The sequence below is a fragment of the Ahaetulla prasina genome, chromosome 2 (assembly GCF_028640845.1).
Source record: "Ahaetulla prasina isolate Xishuangbanna chromosome 2, ASM2864084v1, whole genome shotgun sequence".
In the NCBI taxonomy this organism is placed as follows: Eukaryota; Metazoa; Chordata; class Lepidosauria; order Squamata; family Colubridae; genus Ahaetulla; species Ahaetulla prasina.
In genome coordinates this window covers 101988549-101995120 of record NC_080540.1, presented here as the reverse complement: position 1 = coordinate 101995120, position 6572 = coordinate 101988549, and positions in this window count along the sequence as shown.

Sequence of the window (6572 nt, the reverse complement as noted above, 5' to 3'; positions counted from 1 at the left end):
GTCTTGTTGTTTTATGTTGATGCTTGTGTATACTGTTGTGACAAAAAAGAAAGAAAGAAAAAGTGTGCAAACAAACAGATCTCGCGTAGTTTTAAAGGCCCTCTTTACTCATTTTACCATCCATCTTGCCTATGAGTTCTGCCAGTGGTTGGCTGACTATTTCTTTATTAGTGCTTATTAACCACCCCTTTCCTGAAAGACTCTCATAGCCTAGAACATCAAAACAAAGTGAACCCCCACCCAAATGATAAAAGCTTCAGTCAAACCTAAAACTTAAGGAGACAGCTGTGATCAAACAGCTTGACTGAAGGCATGACAGAATAAAACGGGTCTAATTTGCTTACAGAATTTCAAAAAAATATAAAGCTGTATTTGCTAGCTGGGAAAAATAATTCTATTACTGAGCTACCATATGAAGTGTATAAGTCTTGTATTTTAGAGTCTAATTCCAGGTTCATTTTTGTTACGGTTAAATTACAGCACTAAATTATTCATTTATTAAATGTATTTGTTGCCCATCTCACACAAAAAGAAAAAAAGATTAAAAAAATAATATTGAATAATTAAAATAAAAATAATCTGCTTCATCCAGGGCCTGCTGAAACTTTTGTGCAACTATTTTCTCCATAACCTTCCCTAAAAAATGGAGTTGAGACACCAGATGAAAGTTGTCCAGTAAAATGGAACCCAACACTGCTTCTTGAAGAGGAGGGGAACCAATGTCTCCTTAAGAGAGGGTGATCGGACACTAGTGAGGTCCTTTACTAGGACCTACCTAGTGGCAATGAGGGAGGCGAAGCGTTCCTCCGTTTCCACCCTCATTGCATCAGCAGATAACCGCCTGGCCGCCCTGTTTCGAGTGACCCGTTCCCTCCTTCAACAGGAGGGACAGGATGACCCCCTGCAGGGACGAGCCGAGGAGTTTAACGGTTATCTATACGATAAAATCGTTCAGCTTCGTGATGGCTTGGACCATGATTGCGATGATTCAGCCGAGGTGGCAGAGACTCGTCTTGTTGAGGTTATTTGGGATGAGTTTGATTCTGTGGCTCTCGAGGACGTGGACAGGTTGCTGGGGAGGTTGCATGCAACTACGTGTTTACTGGACCCGTGTCCTTCCTGGTTAGTACTGGCTGCTCAGGAAGTGACACGAGGCTGGCTCCAGGGGATTATAAATGCTTCTTTGGTTGAAGGGGTTTTCCCCACCGCCTTGAAGGAGGCGGTGGTGAGACCTCTCCTGAAGAAGCCTTCCCTGGACCCAGCTATTTTGGGAAATTATCGTCCAGTTCCAACCTTCGCTTTTAGCGAAGGTTGTAGAGAGTGGTTGCATGGCAGCTCCCCCAGCACCTGGAGGAAGCTGTCTATCTAGACCCATTCCAGTCCGGCTTCCGACCCGGTTACAGCACGGAGACGGCTTTGGTCGCGGATGACCTCTGGAGGGCCAGGGACAGGGGTTGTTCCTCTGCCTTGGTCCTATTAGATCTCTCAGCGGCTTTTGATACCATCGACCATGGTATCCTGCTGCCGTTGGAGCATCTCACACAAAAGAAAAAAAGATTAAAAATAATATTGAATAATTAAAATAAAATAACCCCCACCCAAATGATAAAAGCTTCAGTCAAACCTAAAACTTAAGGAGACAGCTGTGATCAAACAGCTTGACTGAAGGCATGACAGAATAAAACGAGTCTCATTTGCTTACAGAATTTCAAAAAAATATAACGCTGTATTTGCTAGCTGGGAAAAATAATTCTATTACTGAGCTACCATATGAAGTGTATAAGTCTTGTATTTTAGAGTCTAATTCCAGGTTCATTTTTGTTAGGGTTAAATTACAGCACTAAATTATTCATTTATTAAATGTATTTGTTGCCCATCTCACACAAAAAGAAAAAAAAGATTAAAAAAATAATATTGAATAATTAAAATAAAAATAAATAAATAAATATAAATAAATAAATAAATATAGTCCTAAAAGGACTATAAGGGCATGCATAAGAGCACAAAGTGCCTACCGTTCCTGTCCTATTGTTTCCTTTCATTATATCAAATTAATATAGTTATTGCATACTTTTGCTTATATATATGCTTATATATATGCTTATATATATGCTTATATATATGCTTATATGATGTCTTGTTTTATGTTGATGCTTGTGTATACTGTTGTGACAAAATTAAAAGAAAAAGAAAAAGTGTGCAAATAAACAGATCTCTCGTAGTTTTAAAGGCCCTCTTTACTCATTTTACCATCCATCTTGCCTATGAGTTCTGCCAGTGGTTGGCTGACTATTTCTTTATTAGTGCTTATTAACCACCCCTTTCCTGAAGGACTCTCATAACCTAGAACATCAAAACAAAGAGAACCCCCACCCAAATGATAAAAGCTTCAGTCAAACCTAAAACTTAAGGAGACAGCTGTGATCAAACAGCTTGACTGAAGGCATGACAGAATAAAACGAGTCTCATTTGCTTACAGAATTTCAAAAAAATATAACGCTGTATTTGCTAGCTGGGAAAAATAATTCTATTACTGAGCTACCATATGAAGTGTATAAGTCTTGTATTTTAGAGTCTAATTCCAGGTTCATTTTTGTTAGGGTTAAATTACAGCACTAAATTATTCATTTATTAAATGTATTTGTTGCCCATCTCACACAAAAAGAAAAAAAAGATTAAAAAAATAATATTGAATAATTAAAATAAAATAAATAAATATAGTCCTAAAAGGACTATAAGGGCATGCATAAGAGCACAAAGTGCCTACCGTTCCTGTCCTATTGTTTCCTTTCATTATATCAAATTAATATAGTTATTGCATACTTTTGCTTATATATATGCTTATATATATGCTTATATATATGCTTATATGATGTCTTGTTTTATGTTGATGCTTGTGTATACTGTTGTGACAAAATTAAAAGAAAAGAAAAAGTGTGCAAATAAACAGATCTCTCGTAGTTTTAAAGGCCCTCTTTACTCATTTTACCATCCATCTTGCCTATGAGTTCTGCCAGTGGTTGGCTGACTATTTCTTTATTAGTGCTTATTAACCACCCTTTCCTGAAGGACTCTCATAACCTAGAACATCAAAACAAAGAGAACCCCACCCAAATGATAAAAGCTTCAGTCAAACCTAAAACTTAAGGAGACAGCTGTGATCAAACAGCTTGACTGAAGGCATGACAGAATAAAACGGGTCTAATTTGCTTACAGAATTTCAAAAAAATATAAAGCTGTATTTGCTAGCTGGGAAAAATAATTCTATTACTGAGCTACCATATGAAGTGTATAAGTCTTGTATTTTAGAGTCTAATTCCAGGTTCATTTTTGTTACGGTTAAATTACAGCACTAAATTATTCATTTATTAAATGTATTTGTTGCCCATCTCACACAAAAAGAAAAAAAGATTAAAAAAATAATATTGAATAATTAAAATAAAATAAATAAATATAAATAAATATAGTCCTAAAAGGACTATAAGGGGCATGCATAAGAGCACAAAAGTGCCTACCGTTCCTGTCCTATTGTTTCCTTTCATTATATCAAATTAATATAGTTATTGCATACTTTTGCTTATATATATGCTTATATGATGTCTTGTTTTATGTTGATGCTTGTGTATACTGTTGTGACAAAATTAAAAGAAAAAGAAAAAGTGTGCAAATAAACAGATCTCTCGTAGTTTTAAAGGCCCTCTTTACTCATTTTACCATCCATCTTGCCTATGAGTTCTGCCAGTGGTTGGCTGACTATTTCTTTATTAGTGCTTATTAACCACCCCTTTCCTGAAGGACTCTCATAACCTAGAACATCAAAACAAAGAGAACCCCCACCCAAATGATAAAAGCTTCAGTCAAACCTAAAACTTAAGGAGACAGCTGTGATCAAACAGCTTGACTGAAGGCATGACAGAATAAAACGAGTCTCATTTGCTTACAGAATTTCAAAAAAATATAACGCTGTATTTGCTAGCTGGGAAAAATAATTCTATTACTGAGCTACCATATGAAGTGTATAAGTCTTGTATTTTAGAGTCTAATTCCAGGTTCATTTTTGTTAGGGTTAAATTACAGCACTAAATTATTCATTTATTAAATGTATTTGTTGCCCATCTCACACAAAAAGAAAAAAAAGATTAAAAAAATAATATTGAATAATTAAAATAAAAATAATCTGTTTCATCCAGGGCCTGCTGAAACTTTTGTGCAACTATTTTCTCCATAACCTTCCCTAAAAAATGGAGTTGAGACACCAGATGAAAGTTGTCCAGTAAAATGGAACCCAATGCTGCTTCTTGAAGAGGGGGTGAACCAATGTCTCCTTGAGAGGGTGGGAGGCACCGCTTATCGGTGGTTCTCCTCCTATCTCTCCTACCGGTCGCAGACGGTGTTGACAGGGGGGCAGAGGTCGTCCTCGAGGTGCCTCACTTGTGGGGTACCTCAGGGGTCGATTCTCTCGCCTACCCTGTTCAACATCTACATGAAGCCGCTGGGTGAGGTCATCAGTGGTTTCAGGGTGAGTTATCATCTGTACGCTGATGATACTCAGCTGTACTTTTCCACCCCGGACCACCCCAACGAAGCGGTTGAAGTGCTGTCCCGGTGCCTGGAAGCTGTACGGGTCTGGATGGGGAGAAACATACTCAAGCTCAATCCCTCCAAGACGGAGTGGCTATGGATGCCAGCACCCCGGTACAGTCAGCTGCACCCACAGCTGACTGTTGGGGGCGAGTTAGTGGCCCCAAAGGAGGTGGTTCGCAACTTGGGCGTCCTCCTGGATGGTCGGCTGTCCTTTGATGAACATCTGGCGGCCGTCACCAGGAGGGCCTTTTACCAAGTTCGCTTGGTTCGCCAGTTGCATCCCTTCCTTGACCGGGATGCCTTATGCACGGTCACCACGCCTGGTTACGCCTCGCTGGATTATTGCAATGCTCTCTACATGGGGCTGCCCTTGAGGTGCACCCGGAGGCTGCAGTTAGTCCAGAATGCAGCTGCGCGAGTGGTAATGGGAGCCGCCACTGGCCCCCACGTAACACCACTGCTCCGTAGTCTGCACTGGCTTCCTGTAGTCTTCGGTGCGCTTCAAGATCCTGGTTACCACCTTTAAAGCGCCCATGGCTTAGGACCCGGTACTTACGAGACCGCCTGCTGTTACCTTATGCCTCCCATCGACCAGACGCTCACAGAGAGGGCCTTCTCAGGTGCCGTCCGCCAAACAATGTCGGCTGGCGGCCCCAGGAGTAGGGCCTTCTGTGGGAGCACCGACGCCTGGAATGAACTCCCCTGGCTTACGCCAAGTGCCTGATCTTCGGACCTTCGTCTTGAGAGGGTGAAATAAACCCCTCTCTCAAAGAATTAACCAAAACTAGGACCCAACCACACAACATTCCCTGAGGAGCCTTAATTGGCCAGGAGGGGCATGAATCTAAGGAGCAGGTGGCTGAACTCACAGTCATTAGAACCCTGTCCATTTTCTCAGGTCCAACAGGAACAAACCATTACCAGATAACAGTGCAAGTCTGTACCTCCATCATCTCACTAGACCTTTATCAAAGCTGATGTTCAATTTGGAATGAATTCAAGCAATTTTGTCTGACAGATGCTCTGCTAATTTCTCTGCCGGGCTTGTAAGTAAATCTCTGAGCCCTCCTTCCCCAAGAGGCTCATGTCACCTTAAACAAAGTTGCCAGGTGGCTATCTGTTGATGCAATAAGTACAGAAAGTATTGCTGATTTTTTCTAAACCAGAATGAGCAACTTTAGCCAGACAATGCCACAAAGAAATAGTTGTTCTTTCTGGAATAATAAGGGCTGCAGAAGGAGAGATGATGTGGATAAAATGCATGATAATGATGATGCCAGCCTTATCTGATTGCTAAATTTGAGAGACTCAAGGTGATTAACATTCAATAGGAACTATGAATCACATATTTTTGATTGAAATGTGTTTTTATTGAGTGGTTTGGAAATTACTACTTCATGGCTAATAAAGCCACACCATCCAATTTCAAGCAGTGCATTTTAGAAGGCCCACTCATGCTGCAGACAAAGGGGAGGATGGGTCAAAGGCCATAGTTGCCCTCTCTTGTTTTAAAATGTTTGAAGTTTGTTTTGTTACATTCATATTGAAGAAAACACATGCAGTAGAATGACTGGCCCTTGGGTGTTTGCTGTTTCCATCAATTGTCTTGGAAAAAGTTGGTTTTCCACTTTCTTGTGACACTACAATGGAGAATGTTGTGATGTCAGCATTCTTTAACAGCAAACTTTAGCAATCTTTATTCCATTCTTTAATCGTCTGCCTAGCTGCTTCTTCCCAATGGACAAGTTTATAAGCTGCTGTTTTACTACAAGTGAGAAAAAGTCATTGTCTGACACAACACAATCTCTATTGATCCTTTCTCTGCCAGTATCTGGAGACTGGAACAACTACCTAGCTATGTTGGGGTAAGAAAAAAAAATGCAGCTATATCTATTTATTTTGTTTCTGCCTGAAATGTTGCAAAATACAGGGGAGGTTATATGTCTATTTGTACACTATAATTTTAGTCTCCAGAATGATTCTTAAAA